Genomic DNA, 17,301 nt, shown 5'->3' with positions numbered 1-17,301 from the left:
GGCATTCCAGAGCTTGGTTGGTAAAAGCATTGTGTAGGAACCATTGGGAAGGTGGCAGTACAGTCCTTTAAAGTGGCCTGACAGGCAGGTCTATGAAGTCAGGTCCTCCACAACCACCCCCATCACCACCAGGAGGCTCCCTTTTTAGCCACAGCAAAAGTCTCCCTGAAGCTTTGCAGGGAGGGAGATTTGGAAGAGCATAGACAGGCTTGTCTCCAGGTGGCAGGGAGAGTGATTTTCTTCTAGGCTTCATCATGGAAGATGTCAGCAGTGTGGAGGAGAGCCTCTGGAGACTTTCAGTGCTCATTGAAGGAAGGCTTCCTGTTGAGGAGTGAAAAGCATTTCCCTACTGAACATGGCCTAGCTAACCTGGATACCAGGGATGGGACTGTACATAGGAGCGAGGGACAGAGAAAGACAGAGATAGAGGTGGAGGTGGAGGTAGAGGACGATAGATAAATGAGAGAGAGAGAAAGTAAGGCGAGAGCAAATGAGAATCTGCCTGTGGGGTGTTGGGTGTTCTCTAGTTTGTTGGTGTTTTTTTTTTTTTTTCATGCAGGCTGGTGGGCAGACCCACTCTGTCTGTGGACACTTTTTTCTGTTCCATGGGTCTGGGCCCGTGGAGAGAAATTTGTGTGAGGACACCTGGAATGTTTAGGGAAATCCATAAGGACACACAGGGTGGGTGTGTGCTGTAGGCATCCTGGTGTTAAGAGTGAGAATTGCTTCCTGTCCCTCAGATTCTATGTTACCTGTCCTCGGTCCACTTGGAATCTCTTGAGGAGCCGAGTCCTGTGTGTTCCTAGGCCCTGCCACAGGTAGGTGGGTGTCCACAGAGGATACAGAGAGTTCCATGCCTGACAGGGTCTTGGGGAAGTTAGAGAACGGAAAGAGAAGTTTCCTGAGTGGTGCCTGGTATTTGGTGTAGGGTAGGGTTGGGAGGTGGGAGGTTAGGGGTGGGAGGTGGAGGGCTGTGCAGAGGAGAGAGATTGTGACAGAGGTGGACGTAGGTCAGAATGGTTGCCTGGTGCTGCCTAGGAGACGGTTAAGGTTGGGGGCCTGGGCCCAGGGTTTGGTAGGGCAAGAGGGCATGTGGGTGCAATGTTTCTTCTTTTGATGTGTTCTTGTCTTCACCTCAGGGACCTGGAAGCCCTGCCTGTTGAGGCAAGGTTGTGGATGTCCCGGGCCTTATGGTCCCTGCTTCGCATGATGTGGGGCAGTATCCATCTGAACGCTCATCACTACCAAGGCCAAGGTTTTGGAAGGAAGTCCTTCTTCTCCCATCTTAGTATTAGACCATCGGATTTGGGACACGGGACTAAGGCCGCTGACTCTGCATCCCTTACAAGCATACAAAGCTGCCTGCCCTTTTGCCTTGTGTCCGTCCTGGAGCGGCCTTCTGCAAGGTGGGAAGCCCGAGCTGGGTCTAGGGTCCCATTGAGTTGGGTGGTCGTCTCCCTTGGTGTAACACCTTCCATCCCACTGCCTTAGAAGAACCAGGTACAGCCTTGGAGGCCCCTCTTGCCAGGCCACCTTGACCTGGAAGCTTGGGTCAGCAGACCCAAGGCCATGCTGGAAGCTGTAATGGTCACCCTGGTGGGTGGAGTCATGTAGACAGCCACTGGATCTCTGAAAGCTGCTGTGTGTTTGTGTGTGTGTGTGTGTGTGTGTGTGTGTGTGTGTGTGTGTGTCTGTGTGTGTGTCTGTGTGTGTCTGTGTGTCTGGGGTGAAGGCTGGGCTAGGGCAGGGATGCAGCTGTTAGAATACCCTGGTTTGGCAGCTAGGGGGCGATGCTCTGCCCCTGAACCCCAACCCCATTATTATGTTTCTTTGGCTCCTCCCCTATAGTCCAGATGTGGTTTGTGGAGGACTTCCTTAGGGTGTGGCTCAGACTCTCAAGTGAGCCTGCCCCCACATCCACACACTCCCCACTTGGCCCCCTCCATGACACCCTCCACCACCTGCCCTCTCTCCCTGCACCCCACCATACCCTCAGGCAGGGCCTTCAGGGGCTGGCACAAAGCCGAGTGTGTCAGGGAAGTGCAGTGCATGGAGGTTACAGTGGAGGAACCCGTTAAAGTCTGTTACCCCCATCTACACACCACACCCTCACCTTCTGCACACCACTGAATCCCTAGCAGCAGCCCTAGAGTGGCATGTCTGTCCAGTCCTAGCCTAGATGGTTGTCCTCCATCTTGGAGCTTTGGCTTTTTTTTTTTTTTTTTTTTTTTTTTTGCTTTGTGAAGGGTGGAGAGAGAGCACCCTTCGACTTGGCCCTTGGCATTCTCGGTGCCCTGCTGCCATCCCGCGGATTCAGTTTGCCAATTCCGCCAGCAGGTCCCTGTGATACCCTGGAAATGGAGGCATGCCGCTTAGGGAAGGGCTCCCGCCTGGGTCCCCCAGGACCAAAGCAGTTCTCTGGCCTGCTCAATGACCCAGGAGAGCTGGAGGAGGAAGCAGGGTCCAGATGGCCGGCTCCGGGCGGGCGACACGTGGCAGGTTTGGGGTTCATGGAAGCACAGCCTCCCGGGTCCTGGGGCCGCCATGTCTGGGAGCAGGAGAGGACCTCTCCGCAGGGCATTGTGCCGCCTGGACTGCATGGGGGTGGTTGTGTGGAACTTTTCCTGCCTCCGTGCCAGCCTGCCTGCTCTTAAGGTGGTGCACAAGGCCACCCCGGGACCCCCTAGCTTTTGTCTGAGCCTCCCTAGCAGTATCCACAGCTCACTTCCAGAGACCACACAAACTCTGCCCTGCATCTCTGGGAGGTGCTCAGGGTCTCAGGCCTGGTTGCTAGCCACCTTGGCCAAATGTCTGTCATCCATTTATCTCCTCCTGCCATCCCCTCTCCTCTCTGGCTGCCTGGACTTCTCTCTGGCTTGCCTTTTGTTTCTTTTACAACTGGAGTTTCTCTTGAGTTGTGCTACAGGTTGAATTTAGGCACTGGAACCTGTTAGAAAAGGTTCCAGCTCCAGAGCCACATCCCCAGATCCCTGTAAGGGATCTGGAACCCTCAACTCCCCTATCATCATCCTATCCAACCTGATTGTTCGTACCCAGTATGGCAGTGTGGTGGCTCAAGGTGAATTCCAGTAGAAGCATCCAGAACAGTGTTTGGACTCAGGGGTGCTCACAAAGAGGCCAGGCAGGACTTAGGTACCATAGTGGCCAGGTTTCACAGCCCGTGCTTCCCCTGACAAGCCTCCTCTGTGTCATTCAGGACAAACATAGTCCTGTCTTCTCCTGCCTAGCTTCATTTGCATTAAACCCAGGAAGAACTCCCACCATCAAAGGTCCAAAAGCCCTTGTCCTGCATTCTCATGTCCAGACATCATCTCAGCAGGAAGAATACTTAGAGAAGGCTCTGAAATTAACAGAGGACACTATCTGGAGTCCTACAACTGCTAAGCATGCAGGAGTGCTTTTGTGTTTGTGTGTGTGTGTATGTGTGTGTGTGTGTGTGTGTGTGTGTATACCTGGGATTATTGTGGCCCAGTACTGTGAGAAGTCATAGCAGTGCCTGAGAGGCACAGTATGTACGAGTTATGGAGTTATGGTCGTCAGCTCTGGGATGTAGAGGAAGGACAGGTTTGCATGTAGGGAAGCCTTTTAGGGCTCCATCCTTCAGATCCAGCTCAGGTGAGTACAAGGTTTGGAGTGGTGCTTCGTGTGTGTGGATTAGGGCTCAGGGGCCTGCCAGAGCGTGGTTGGTAAGAGCATTGTGTAGGAACCATTGGGAAGGTGGCAGTACCGTCCTTTAAAGTGGCCTGACAGGCAGGTCCATGAAGTCAGGTCCTCCACACCTACCCCCATCCCCAGGAAGCTCCCTTTTCAGCCACAGCAAAAGTCTCCAGGAAGCTTTGTAGAGAGGGAGATTTGGAAGAGCATAGACAGGCTTGTCTCCAGGTGGCAGGGAGAGTGATTTTCTTCTAGGCTTCATCATGGAAGAAGTCAGCAGTGTGGAGGAGAGCCTCTGGAGACTTTCAGTGCTCATTGAAGGAAGGCTTCCTGTTGAGGAGTGAAAAGCATTTCCCTACTGAACATGGCCTAGCTAACCTGGATACCAGGGATGGGACTGTACATAGGAGCGAGGGACAGAGAAAGACAGAGATAGAGGTGGAGGTGGAGGTAGAGGACGATAGATAAATGAGAGAGAGAGAAAGTAAGGCGAGAGCAAATGAGAATCTGCCTGTGGGGTGTTGGGTGTTCTCTAGTTTGTTGGTGTTTTTTTTTTTTTTTTTTTCATGCAGGCTGGTGGGCAGACCCACTCTGTCTGTGGACACTTTTTTCTGTTCCATGGGTCTGGGCCCGTGGAGAGAAATTTGTGTGAGGACACCTGGAATGTTTAGGGAAATCCATAAGGACACACAGGGTGGGTGTGTGCTGTAGGCATCCTGGTGTTAAGAGTGAGAATTGCTTCCTGTCCCTCAGATTCTATGTTTCCTGTCCTCGGTCCACTTGGAATCTCTTGAGAGAGCCGAGTCCTGTGTGTTCCTAGGCCCTGCCACAGGTAGGTGGGTGTCCACAGAGGATACAGAGAATTCCATGCCTGACAGGGTCTTGGGGAAGTTAGAGAACGGAAAGAGAAGTTTCCTGAGTGGTGCCTGGTATTTGGTGTAGGGTAGGGTCGGGAGGTGGGAGGTTAGGGGTGGGAGGTGGAGGTCTGTGCAGAGGAGAGAGATTGTGACAGAGGTGGACGTAGGTCAGAATGGTTGCCTGGTGCTGCCTAGGAGACGGTTAAGGTTGGGGGCCTGGGCCCAGGGTTTGGTAGGGCAAGAGGTCAGGTGGGTGCAATGTTTCTTCTTTTGATGTGTTCTTGTCTTCACCTCAGGGACCTGGACGCCCTGCCTGTTGAGGCAAGGTTGTGGATGTCCCGGGCCTTATGGTCCCTGCTTCGCATGATGTGGGGCAGCATCCATCTGAACGCTCATCACTACCAAGGCCAAGGTTTTGGAAGGAAGTCCTTCTTCTCCCATCTTAGTATTAGACCATCGGATTTGGGACACGGGACTAAAGCCGCTGACTCTGCATCCCTTACAAGCATACACAGCTGCCTGCCCTTTTGCCTTGTGGCCATCCTGGAGTGGCCTTCTGCAAGGTGGGAAGCCCGAGCTGGGTCTAGGGTCCTATTGAGTTGGGTGGTCGTCTCCCTTGGTGTAACACCTTCCATCCCACTGCCTTAGAAGAACTGGGTACAGCCTCGGAGGCCCCTCTTGCCGGGCCACCTTGACCTGGAAGCTTGGGTCAGCAGACCCAAGGCCATGCTGGAAGCTGTACTGGTCACCCTGGTGCGTGGAGTCATGTAGACAGCCACTGGATCTCTGAAAGCTGCTGTGTGTGTGTGTGTGTGTGTGTGTGTGTGTGTGTGTGTGTGTCTGTGTGTGTGTCTGTGTGTTTCTGTGTGTCTGGGGAGAAGGCTGGGCTAGGGCAGGGATGCAGCTGTTAGAATACCCTGGTTTGGCATCTAGGGGGCGATGCTCTGCCCCTGAACCCCAACCCCATTATTATGTTTCTTTGGCTCCTCCCCTATAGTCCAGATGTGGTTTGTGGAGGACTTCCTTAGGGTGTGGCTCAGACTCTCAAGTGAGCCTGCCCCCACATCCACACACTCCGCACTTGGCCCCCTCCATGACACCCTCCACCACCTGCCCTCTCTCCCTGCACCCCACCATACCCTCAGGCAGGGCCTTCAGGGGCTGGCACAAAGCCGAGTGTGTCAGGGAAGTCCAGTGCATGGAGGTTACAATGGAGGAACCAGTTAAAGTCTGTTACCCCCATCTACACACCACACCCTCACCTTCTGCACACCACTGAATCCCTAGCAGCAGCCCTAGAGTGGCATGTCTGTCCAGTCCTAGCCTAGATGGTTGTCCTCCATCTTGGAGCTTTGGCTTTTTTTTTTTTTTTTTTTTTTTTTTGCTTTGTGAAGGGCGGAGAGAGAGCACCCTTCGCCCTTGGCCCTTGGCATTCTCGGTGTCCTGCTGCCATCCCGCGGATTCAGTTTGCCAATTCCGCCAGCAGGTCCCTGTGCTTCCATGGAAATGGAGGCGTGCCGCCTAGGGAAGGGCTCCCGCCTGGGTCCCCCAGGACCAAAGCGGTTCTCTGGCCTGCTCCATGACCCAGGAGAGCTGGAGGAGGAAGCAGGGTCCAGATGACTGGCTCCGGGCGGGCGACATGTGGCAGGCTTGGGGTTCACGGAAGCACAGCCTCCAGGGTCCTGGGGCCGCCATGTCTGGGAGCAGGAGAGGACCTCTCCGCAGGGAATTGTGCAGCCTGGGCTGCATGGGGGTGGTTGTGTGGAACTTTTCCTGCCTCCGTGCCAGCCTGCCTGCTCTTAAGGTGGTGCACAAGGCCACCCCGGGACCCCCTAGCTTTTGTCTGAGCCTCCCTAGCAGTATCCACAGCTCACTTCCGGAGACCACACAAACTCTGCCCTGCATCTCTGGGAGGTGCTCAGGGTCTCAGGCCTGGTTGCTAGCCACCTTGGCCAAATGTCTGTCATCCATTTATCTCCTCCTGCCATCCCCTCTCCTCTCTGGCTGCCTGGACTTCTCTCTGGCTTGCCTTTTGTTTCTTTTACAACTGGAGTTTCTCTTGAGTTGTGCTACAGGTTGAATTTAGGCACTGGAACCTGTTAGAAAAGGTTCCAGCTCCAGAGCCACATCCCCAGATCCCTGTAAGGGATCTGGAACCCTCAACTCCCCAATCATCATCCTATCCAACCTGATTGTTCGTACCCAGTATGGCAGTGTGGTGGCTCAAGGTGAATTCCAGTAGAAGCATCTAGAACAGTGTTTGGACTCAGGGGTGCTCACAAAGAGGCCAGGCAGGACTTAGGTACCATAGTGGCCAGGTTTCACAGCCCGTGCTTCCCCTGACAAGCCTCCTCTGTGTCATTCAGGACAAACATAGTCCTGTCTTCTCCTGCCTAGCTTCATTTGCATTAAACCCAGGAAGAACTCCCACCATCAAAGGTCCAAAAGCCCCTTGTCCTGCATTCTCATGTCCAGACATCATCTCAGCAGGAAGAATACTTAGAGAAGGCTCTGAAATTAACAGAGGGCACTATCTGGAGTCCTACAACTGCTAAGCATGCAGGAGCGCTTTTGTGTGTGTCTGTGTGTGTGTGTGTGTGTGTGTGTGTGTGTGTATGTGTGTACCTGGGATTATTGTTGCCCAGTACTGTGAGAAGTCATAGCAGTGCCTGAGAGGCACAGTATGTACGAATTATGGTCGTCAGCTCTGGGATGTAGAAGAAGGACAGGTTTGCATGTAGGGAAGTGTTTTAGGGCTCCATCCTTCAGATCCAGCTCAGGTGAGTACAAGGTTTGGAGTGGTGCTTCGTGTGTGTGGATTAGGGCTCAGGGGCATGCCAGAGCGTGGTTGGTAAGAGCATTGTGTAGGAACCATTGGGAAGGTGGCAGTACCGTCCTTTAAAGTGGCCTGACAGGCAGGTCCATGAAGTCAGGTCCTCCACACCCACCCCCATCCCCAGGAAGCTCCCTTTTCAGCCACAGCAAAAGTCTCCAGGAAGCTTTGTAGAGAGGGAGATTTGGAAGAGCATAGACAGGCTTGTCTCTAGGTGGCAGGGAGAGTGATTTTCTTCTAGGCTTCATCATGGAAGATGTCAGCCGTGTGGAGGAGAGCCTCTGGAGACTTTCAGTGCTCATTGAAGGAAGGCTTCCTGTTGAGGAGTGAAAAGCATTTCCCTACTGAACATGGCCTAGCTAACCTGGATACCAGGGATGGGACTGTACATAGGAGCGAGGGACAGAGAAAGACAGAGATAGAGGTGGAGGTGGAGGTAGAGGACGATTGATAAATGAGAGAGAGAGAAAGTAAGGCAAGAGCAAATGAGAATCTGCCTGTGGGGTGTTGGGTGTTCTCAAGTTTGTTGGTGTTTTTTTTTTTTTTTTCATGCAGGCTGGTGGGCAGACCCACTCTGTCTGTGGACACTTTTTTCTGTTCCATGGGTCTGGGCCCGTGGAGAGAAATTTGTGTGAGGACACCTGGAATGTTTAGGGAAATCCATAAGGACACACAGGGTGGGTGTGTGCTGTAGGCATCCTGGTGTTAAGAGTGAGAATTGCTTCCTGTCCCTCAGATTCTATGTTACCTGTCCTCGGTCCACTTGGAATCTCTTGAGAGAGCCGAGTCCTGTGTGTTCCTAGGCCCTGCCACAGGTAGGTGGGTGTCCACAGAGGATACAGAGAGTTCCATGCCTGACAGGGTCTTGGGGAAGTTAGAGAACGGAAAGAGAAGTTTCCTGAGTGGTGCCTGGTATTTGGTGTAGGGTAGGGTCGGGAGGTGGGAGGTTAGGGGTGGGAGGTGGAGGGCTGTGCAGAGGAGAGAGATTGTGACAGAGGTGGACGTAGGTCAGAATGGTTGCCTGGTGCTGCCTAGGAGACGGTTAAGGTGGGGGCCTGGGCCCAGGGTTTGGTAGGGCAAGAGGGCATGTGGGTGCAATGTTTCTTCTTTTGATGTGTTCTTGTCTTCACCTCAGGGACCTGGACGCCCTGCCTGTTGAGGCAAGGTTGTGGATGTCCCGGGCCTTATGGTCCCTGCTTCGCATGATGTGGGGCAGCATCCATCTGAACGCTCATCACTACCAAGGCCAAGGTTTTGGAAGGAAGTCCTTCTTCTCCAACTTAGTATTAGACCATCGGATTTGGGACACGGGACTAAGGCCGCTGACTCTGCATCCCTTACAAGCATACAAAGCTGCCTGCCCTTTTGCCTTGTGTCCGTCCTGGAGCGGCCTTCTGCAAGGTGGGAAGCCCGAGCTGGGTCTAGGGTCCCATTGAGTTGGGTGGTCGTCTCCCTTGGTGTAACACCTTCCATCCCACTGCCTTAGAAGAACCGGGTACAGCCTTGGAGGCCCCTCTTGCCAGGCCACCTTGACCTGGAAGCTTGGGTCAGCAGACCCAAGGCCATGCTGGAAGCTGTACTGGTCACCCTGGTGGGTGGAGTCATGTAGACAGCCACTGGATCTCTGAAAGCTGCTGTGTGTTTGTGTGTGTGTGTGTGTGTGTGTGTGTGTGTGTGTGTGTGTGTGTGTGTCTGTGTGTGTGTCTGTGTGTGTCTGTGTGTCTGGGGTGAAGGCTGGGCTAGGGCAGGGATGCAGCTGTTAGAATACCCTGGTTTGGCAGCTAGGGGGCGATGCTCTGCCCCTGAACCCCAACCCCATTATTATGTTTCTTTGGCTCCTCCCCTATAGTCCAGATGTGGTTTGTGGAGGACTTCCTTAGGGTGTGGCTCAGACTCTCAAGTGAGCCTGCCCCCACATCCACACACTCCCCACTTGGCCCCCTCCATGACACCCTCCACCACCTGCCCTCTCTCCCTGCACCCCACCATACCCTCAGGCAGGGCCTTCAGGGGCTGGCACAAAGCCGAGTGTGTCAGGGAAGTGCAGTGCATGGAGGTTACAGTGGAGGAACCAGTTAAAGTCTGTTACCCCCATCTACACACCACACCCTCACCTTCTGCACACCACTGAATCCCTAGCAGCAGCCCTAGAGTGGCATGTCTGTCCAGTCCTAGCCTAGATGGTTGTCCTCCATCTTGGAGCTTTGGCTTTTTTTTTTTTTGCTTTGTGAAGGGCGGAGAGAGAGCACCCTTCGCCCTTGGCCCTTGGCATTCTCGGTGCCCTGCTGCCATCCCGCTGATTCAGTTTGCCAATTCCGCCAGCAGGTCCCTGTGATACCCTGGAAATGGAGGCGTGCCGCCTAGGGAAGGGCTCCCGCCTGGGTCCCCCAGGACCAAAGCGGTTCTCTTGCCAGCTCCATGACCCAGGAGAGCTGGAGGAGGAAGCAGGGTCCAGATGACCGGCTCCGGGCGGGCGACACGTGGCAGGCTTGGGGTTCACGGAAGCACAGCCTCCCGGGTCCTGTGGCCGCCATGTCTGGGAGCAGGAGAGGACCTCTCCGCAGGGCATTGTGCAGCCTGGACTGCATGGGGGTGGTTGTGTGGAACTTTTCCTGCCTCCGTGCCAGCCTGCCTGCTCTTAAGGTGGTGCACAAGGCCACCCCGGGACCCCCTAGCTTTTGTCTGAGCCTCCCTAGCAGTATCCACAGCTCACTTCCGGAGACCACACAAACTCTGCCCTGCATCTCTGGGAGGTGCTCAGGGTCTCAGGCCTGGTTGCTAGCCACCTTGGCCAAATGTCTGTCATCCATTTATCTCCTCCTGCCATCCCCTCTCCTCTCTGGCTGCCTGGACTTCTCTCTGGCTTGCCTTTTGTTTCTTTTACAACTGGAGTTTCTCTTGAGTTGTGCTACAGGTTGAATTTAGGCACTGGAACCTGTTAGAAAAGGTTCCAGCTCCAGAGCCACATCCCCAGATCCCTGTAAGGGATCTGGAACCCTCAACTCCCCAATCATCATCCTATCCAACCTGATTGTTCGTACCCAGTATGGCAGTGTGGTGGCTCAAGGTGAATTCCAGTAGAAGCATCCAGAACAGTGTTTGGACTCAGGGGTGCTCACAAAGAGGCCAGGCAGGACTTAGGTACCATAGTGGACAGGTTTCACAGCCCGTGCTTCCCCTGACAAGCCTCCTCTGTGTCATTCAGGACACACATAGTCCTGTCTTCTCCTGCCTAGCTTCATTTGCATTAAACCCAGGAAGAACTCCCACCATCAAAGGTCCAAAAGCCCTTGTCCTGCATTCTCATGTCCAGACATCATCTCAGCAGGAAGAATACTTAGAGAAGGCTCTGAAATTAACAGAGGGCACTATCTGGAGTCCTACAACTGCTAAGCATGCAGGAGTGCTTTTGTGTTTGTGTGTGTGTGTGTGTGTGTGTGTGTGTGTGTGTGTGTGTGTGTACCTGGGATTATTGTGGCCCAGTACTGTGAGAAGTCATAGCAGTGCCTGAGAGGCACAGTATGTACGAATTATGGAGTTATGGTCGTCAGCTCTGGGATGTAGAGGAAGGACAGGTTTGCATGTAGGGAAGCCTTTTAGGGCTCCATCCTTCAGATCCAGCTCAGGTGAGTACAAGGTTTGGAGTGGTGCTTCGTGTGTGTGGATTAGGGCTCAGGGGCATGCCAGAGCATGGTTGGTAAGAGCATTGTGTAGGAACCATTGGGAAGGTGGCAGTACCGTCCTTTAAAGTGGCCTGACAGGCAGGTCCATGAAGTCAGGTCCTCCACACCCACCCCCATCACCAGGAAGCTCCCTTTTCAGCCACAGCAAAAGTCTCCAGGAAGCTTTGTAGAGAGGGAGATTTGGAAGAGCATAGACAGGCTTGTCTCCAGGTGGCAGGGAGAGTGATTTTCTTCTAGGCTTCATCATGGAAGATGTCAGCAGTGTGGAGGAGAGCCTCTGGAGACTTTCAGTGCTCATTGAAGGAAGGCTTCCTGTTGAGGAGTGAAAAGCATTTCCCTACTGAACATGGCCTAGCTAACCTGGATACCAGGGATGGGACTGTACATAGGAGCGAGGGACAGAGAAAGACAGAGATAGAGGTGGAGGTGGAGGTAGAGGACGATAGATAAATGAGAGAGAGAGAAAGTAAGGCAAGAGCAAATGAGAATCTGCCTGTGGGGTGTTGGGTGTTCTCTAGTTTGTTGGTGTTTTTTTTTTTTTTTCATGCAGGCTGGTGGGCAGACCCACTCTGTCTGTGGACACTTTTTTCTGTTCCATGGGTCTGGGCCCGTGGAGAGAAATTTGTGTGAGGACACCTGGAATGTTTAGGGAAATCCATAAGGACACACAGGGTGGGTGTGTGCTGTAGGCATCCTGGTGTTAAGAGTGAGAATTGCTTCCTGTCCCTCAGATTCTATGTTTCCTGTCCTCGGTCCACTTGGAATCTCTTGAGAGAGCCGAGTCCTGTGTGTACCTAGGCCCTGCCACAGGTAGGTGGGTGTCCACAGAGGATACAGAGAATTCCATGCCTGACAGGGTCTTGGGGAAGTTAGAGAACGGAAAGAGAAGTTTCCTGAGTGGTGCCTTGTATTTGGTGTAGGGTAGGGTCGGGAGGTGGGAGGTTAGGGGTGGGAGGTGGAGGTCTGTGCAGAGGAGAGAGATTGTGACAGAGGTGGACGTAGGTCAGAATGGTTGCCTGGTGCTGCCTAGGAGACGGTTAAGGTTGGGGGCCTGGGCCCAGGGTTTGGTAGGGCAAGAGGTCAGGTGGGTGCAATGTTTCTTCTTTTGATGTGTTCTTGTCTTCACCTCAGGGACCTGGACGCCCTGCCTGTTGAGGCAAGGTTGTGGATGTCCCGGGCCTTATGGTCCCTGCTTCGCATGATGTGGGGCAGCATCCATCTGAACGCTCATCACTACCAAGGCCAAGGTTTTGGAAGGAAGTCCTTCTTCTCCCATCTTAGTATTAGACCATCGGATTTGGGACACGGGACTAAAGCCGCTGACTCTGCATCCCTTACAAGCATACACAGCTGCCTGCCCTTTTGCCTTGTGTCCATCCTGGAGTGGCCTTCTGCAAGGTGGGAAGCCCGAGCTGGGTCTAGGGTCCTATTGAGTTGGGTGGTCGTCTCCCTTGGTGTAACACCTTCCATCCCACTGCCTTAGAAGAACTGGGTACAGCCTCGGAGGCCCCTCTTGCCGGGCCACCTTGACCTGGAAGCTTGGGTCAGCAGACCCAAGGCCATGCTGGAAGCTGTACTGGTCACCCTGGTGGGTGGAGTCATGTAGACAGCCACTGGATCTCTGAAAGCTGCTGTGTGTGTGTGTGTGTGTGTGTGTGTGTGTGTGTGTGTGTGTGTCTGTGTGTGTGTCTGTGTGTTTCTGTGTGTCTGGGGAGAAGGCTGGGCTAGGGCAGGGATGCAGCTGTTAGAATACCCTGGTTTGGCATCTAGGGGGCGATGCTCTGCCCCTGAACCCCAACCCCCATTATTATGTTTCTTTGGCTCCTCCCCTATAGTCCAGATGTGGTTTGTGGAGGACTTCCTTAGGGTGTGGCTCAGACTCTCAAGTGAGCCTGCCCCCACATCCACACACTCCGCACTTGGCCCCCTCCATGACACCCTCCACCACCTGCCCTCTCTCCCTGCACCCCACCATACCCTCAGGCAGGGCCTTCAGGGGCTGGCACAAAGCCGAGTGTGTCAGGGAAGTCCAGTGCATGGAGGTTACAATGGAGGAACCAGTTAAAGTCTGTTACCCCCATCTACACACCACACCCTCACCTTCTGCACACCACTGAATCCCTAGCAGCAGCCCTAGAGTGGCATGTCTGTCCAGTCCTAGCCTAGATGGTTGTCCTCCATCTTGGAGCTTTGGCTTTTTTTTTTTTTTTTTTTTTTTTTTGCTTTGTGAAGGGCGGAGAGAGAGCACCCTTCGCCCTTGGCCCTTGGCATTCTCGGTGCCCTGCTGCCATCCCGCGGATTCAGTTTGCCAATTCCGCCAGCAGATCCCTGTGCTACCCTGGAAATGGAGGCTTGCCGCCTAGGGAAGGGCTCCCGCCTGGGTCCCCCAGGACCAAAGCGGTTCTCTTGCCAGCTCCATGACCCAGGAGAGCTGGAGGAGGAAGCAGGGTCCAGGTGACCGGCTCCAGGCGGGCGACACGTGGCTGGCTGGGGGTTCATGGAAGCACAGCCTCCCAGGTCCTGTGGCTGCCATGACTGGGAGCAGGAGAGGACCTCTCCGCAGGGGATTGTGCAGCCTGGGCTGCATGGGGGTGGTTATGTGGAACTTTTCCTGCCTCCGTGCCAGCCCGCCTGCCCTTATGGTGGTGCACAAGGCCACCCCGGGACCCCCTAGCTTTTGTCTGAGCCTCCCTAGCAGTATCCACAGCTCACTTCCGGAGACCACACAAACTCTGCCCTGCATCTCTGGGAGGTGCTCAGGGTCTCAGGCCTGGTTGCTAGCCACCTTGGCCAAATGTCTGTCATCCATTTATCTCCTCCTGCCATCCCCTCTCCTCTCTGGCTGCCTGGACTTCTCTCTGGCTTGCCTTTTGTTTCTTTTACAACTGGATTTTCTCTTGAGTTGTGCTACAGGTTGAATTTAGGCACTGGGACCTGTTAGAAAAGGTTCCAGCTCCAGAGCCACATCCCCAGATCCCTGTAAGGGATCTGGAACCCTCAACTCCCCAATCATCGTCCTATCCAACCTGATTGTTCGTACCCAGTATGGCAGTGTGGTGGCTCAAGGTGAATTCCAGTAGAAGCATCCAGAACAGGGTTTGGACTCAGGGGTGCTCACAAAGAGGCCAGGCAGGACTTAGGTACCATAGTGGCCAGGTTTCACAGCCCGTGCTTCCCCTGACAAGCCTCCTCTGTGTCATTCAGGACACACATAGTCCTGTCTTCTCCTGCCTAGCTTCATTTGCATTAAACCCAGGAAGAACTCCCACCATCAAAGGTCCAAAAGCCCCTTGTCCTGCATTCTCATGTCCAGACATCATCTCAACAGGAAGAATACTTAGAGAAGGCTCTGAAATTAACAGAGGGCACTATCTGGAGTCCTACAACTTCTAAGCATGCAGGAGCGCTTTTGTGTGTGTGTGTGTGTGTGTGTGTGTGTGTGTGTGTGTGTGTGTGTATACCTGTGAGAAGTCATAGCAGTGCCTGAGAGGCACAGTATGTACGAGTTATGGTCGTCAGCTCTGGGATGTAGAGGAAGGACAGTTTTGCATGTAGGGAAGCCTTTTAGGGCTCCATTCTTCAGATCCAGCTCAGGTGAGTACAAGGTTTGGAGTGGTGCTTCGTGTGTGTGGATTAGGGCTCAGGGGCATGCCAGAGCGTGGTTGGTAAGAGCATTGTGTAGGAACCATTGGGAAGGTGGCAGTACCGTCCTTTCAAGTGGCCTGACAGGCAGGTCCATGAAGTCAGGTCCTCCACACCCACCCCCATCACCAGGAAGCTCCCTTTTTAGCCACAGCAAAAGTCTCCAGGAAGCTTTGTAGAGAGGGAGATTTGGAAGAGCGTAGACAGGCTTGTCTCCAGGTGGCAGGGAGAGTGATTTTCTTCTAGGCTTCATCATGGAAGATGTCAGCAGTGTGGAGGAGAGCCTCTGGAGACTTTCAGTGCTCATTGAAGGAAGACTTCCTGCTGAGGAGTGAAAAGCATTTCCCTACTGAACATGGCCTAGCTAACCTGGATACCAGGGATGGGACTGTACATAGGAGCGAGGGACAGAGAAAGACAGAGATAGAGGTGGAGTTGGAGGTAGAGGAGGATAGATAAATGAGAGAGAGAGAAAGTAAGGCGAGAGCAAATGAGAATCTGCCTGTGGGGTGTTGGGTGTTCTCTGCCCCGCGTGCAGGGCTTCAACGTGTTCTCAACCACCCTAAGGACGGAATGATAGGGACAGGAGATACAAGGAAACACACCAAGTCTGGATTCTGATCAAGGTGCAACTTTATTTTTCTCCAAGAGGGTTTATATAGTTTCTGCAGGGTGGGGGGAGCAAGAAGCTGTCATCTGCATTAGGTGGGGCAAGCTAAGAGGATGTTTGTATAGGATGTTTACAGGGTGAAAGGGTCAAGGGCTCTGCCTTAAAGTCCTGTTGCTAGGCAACCTGACTGTAAGATGATCTAGTTCCCTGTCTTATGGGGGTCTGTATTTTTCCACTAACTAGAGATTCTATCCTTGTCCCTGACATCTCCCCCTTTTTAGTAATAAATCTAAGGGCCAACATAAACCAGGTTCGAATGGTCTTAAAGGAGGACTCTGAAAGAGGCTTTGCATGGAGGATTACAGAGGCCCTATCCCTCTAAAGGTTGTGAAAAAAGGTCCGAGAGGGAATGTCTCTCCAGACTCTAGCACCACAGGCGTCCCCATAGTGCAGGAATCAATGGACCGTGCAGTTTTTTGAGGGAGCGGAAATGGGTAAGCGCAAGGCTGTTACTGCACAACCGCTATGCAACAGGGCATATAATCCAGGCTCTCGGGATTTTGGGGTACCATGGTCCCCAGCCTGTGCAGTCCCAGCTGCACTCCAATCATGCCTTGAGTGAGCCTTTTTCCCACACACAGGTGCAGCCTCCCCCAAGTGAAGGGGTCTGTGTGGGGCATCTCTGTCAGGGGAAATTTCAGCCCTGGAGTCCTGCATATCAAAACAATGGTAATGAACCTGGCTCTGCCTGGCTGGCAGGTCTGTTATTTGGCTTCGGATGAACCGAGTGAGCCAGGAAAGTGCCCATGGCCCAAAGGCAAGGACCAGGAGCAGGCCTACAACAGGTCCTAGGAGGGAGGGAAAAAGGGTTGTTAGCTAAGGGAAGTTGGAAAACCAATTCTAGAACCACTCAAGCTCTTGTTCTCCTTTTCTCTCTCTCTTTTTTTTTTCTTTTTCTAGTCCTTTTCTAACCTTCCATACTGTCCCTGACTATCTTGGTGTGGTCTGTAAAGAAGCAACATTCCTCTTTGAGCCCAGTACAAAGACCACCCTGTTGTAGAAAGAGGAGATCCAGGCCTCTCCTGTTCTGTAAAACTACCTCAGCTAGGGAGGAAAGGGATGACTCGAGGGCTGAAATTCCCTGTTCAAATTGAGCAATATCCTCGTCTATGGACAGTCAAAGCTCAGATTAATGTTAGTTGGACAGGACCAGAGAGGCAATTCCTGTGCCTGTTCCCATTGCTCCAACCCCCAGAAGGACTGCTAAGGTGACAGCAGTAACAGGCTCCCATCAAGGCAGTTGTCTCAGAGTGCTTCTCTTCCTAGAGATCTAAAAATTGATCTGAGAAATAATAGGTTAGTCTAGGTGGAAGGGACCTAAGTGCCCTGAGTGGCCTCTCTGGTGCTACTCTGTTTGCTGTGCTACCTGCCAGCCACAGGCTGTGTCAAGCTGGCCCAACATGCCTATGACCACCTGTGACATAAGGCCAGCAGGTCCGACAAGCCTTTCTGACACCTTGGATGAAAATTCAGCACTGCCCTTGGAAACATGACCCCTACTGTCAGACTGGATTTGTGACAAGCAATGTCCCTGCTCAGCCCAGAACATGATTGACTATGGGACTTGTATACTGTGTGAAAGGTCTCAAACACAGTTTGCTGTAAAGTTCCCACTGTCCCCCCACAGGAACTCTGAGCAGAGTGATAACAGGGCTAAAGGGCTGGTGGGAGTTGCTGTTTGAGGACAACAGCCAGGAGGGCTTGCCTGAGGGACAACATTTGAAACAGAATTAGTTTCCTCAGGAGAGGGGCTATCTCTCCTGGGCAGATCAGGTATATTACAGCTCTAACCAGGCATTCTGGTAACCATCTGGGAGCAGAGTGTATCTGGTCAAAAATGCAGGCCGAACCTCGTCCCCAAATAAGGACTGGGTCGGGGCCCTTCCAACGCCCCGTTAGGGGATCTTGCCACATGACTAGTAGCCAGGTGGCATCTGGAGA

The 17,301-nt window shown here is 53.3% G+C and overlaps 2 long non-coding RNA genes across 2 annotated transcripts; one reads left to right on the top strand and one right to left on the bottom strand.

The window, feature by feature from the left end:
• The first annotated feature begins 4,403 nt into the window (after window positions 1-4,403).
• On the top strand, window positions 4,404-9,572 carry LOC131901295 (uncharacterized). Its single transcript, XR_009376466.1, has 4 exons — window positions 4,404-4,507; window positions 4,829-5,095; window positions 8,102-8,180; window positions 8,501-9,572. It is a non-coding gene; the product is annotated as an uncharacterized LOC131901295 (long non-coding RNA).
• Window positions 7,411-8,330, bottom strand: LOC131901294 (uncharacterized). Its single transcript, XR_009376465.1, has 2 exons — window positions 8,114-8,330; window positions 7,411-7,681 (listed from the first exon to the last, which is right to left on the bottom strand). It is a non-coding gene; the product is annotated as an uncharacterized LOC131901294 (long non-coding RNA).
• Window positions 9,573-17,301: the final 7,729 nt, after the last annotated feature.

The sequence above is a fragment of the Peromyscus eremicus genome, unplaced genomic scaffold, assembly GCF_949786415.1.
Source record: "Peromyscus eremicus unplaced genomic scaffold, PerEre_H2_v1 PerEre#2#unplaced_70, whole genome shotgun sequence".
NCBI classification, from domain to species: domain Eukaryota; kingdom Metazoa; phylum Chordata; class Mammalia; order Rodentia; family Cricetidae; genus Peromyscus; species Peromyscus eremicus.
Note: the sequence above shows the minus strand (reverse complement) of the source record. Positions and strands in the feature narration are given on the sequence as shown.